Source organism: Austrofundulus limnaeus, unplaced genomic scaffold (genome assembly GCF_001266775.1).
Source record: "Austrofundulus limnaeus strain Quisiro unplaced genomic scaffold, Austrofundulus_limnaeus-1.0 Scaffold44, whole genome shotgun sequence".
NCBI lineage: Eukaryota > Metazoa > Chordata > Actinopteri > Cyprinodontiformes > Rivulidae > Austrofundulus > Austrofundulus limnaeus.
Window position 1 is genome coordinate 1,305,183 of NW_013952446.1, and position 470 is coordinate 1,305,652.

The window sequence follows — 470 nt, forward strand, 5'->3', positions numbered from 1 at the left end:
ATCTTTCTGTTTCATTCACTTGCTGGTAATATTTTCTCAGAAGCTGACCCACCTTTAACTTGTGTTTGGTGATCTTTGCCAAACACAAGCCCAGGGCACTTCATGACAAAACCACAAAGGCCACTTATCATCCAGCCTGCCGAGATGCCAGGAGCAGAAATCCACACAAGTGGCTCCAGTTTACAAGATAATTCTGCTCCAGGGTGGCTGCGAGATGCATTTAATAAACTTGTAAGTGTGAAACATTACATAGAAAATACATTCTTCACTGGATAATTGCAGTAATTATGCTGGCAGCAAATCTTTCAAAAATTCCTCCCACAAAGAGAAAGATGTGTTGTGTTTGAGCACCTGATTGCTGACACACAAGACGTGGCTTGCATTGGCTTTTTGCCTTAAGTACAGATAATCCATGTGTGTCAGTGATTGAGGAGGTACAAATCCCACAGTAACAGACACACAGGTGGCAC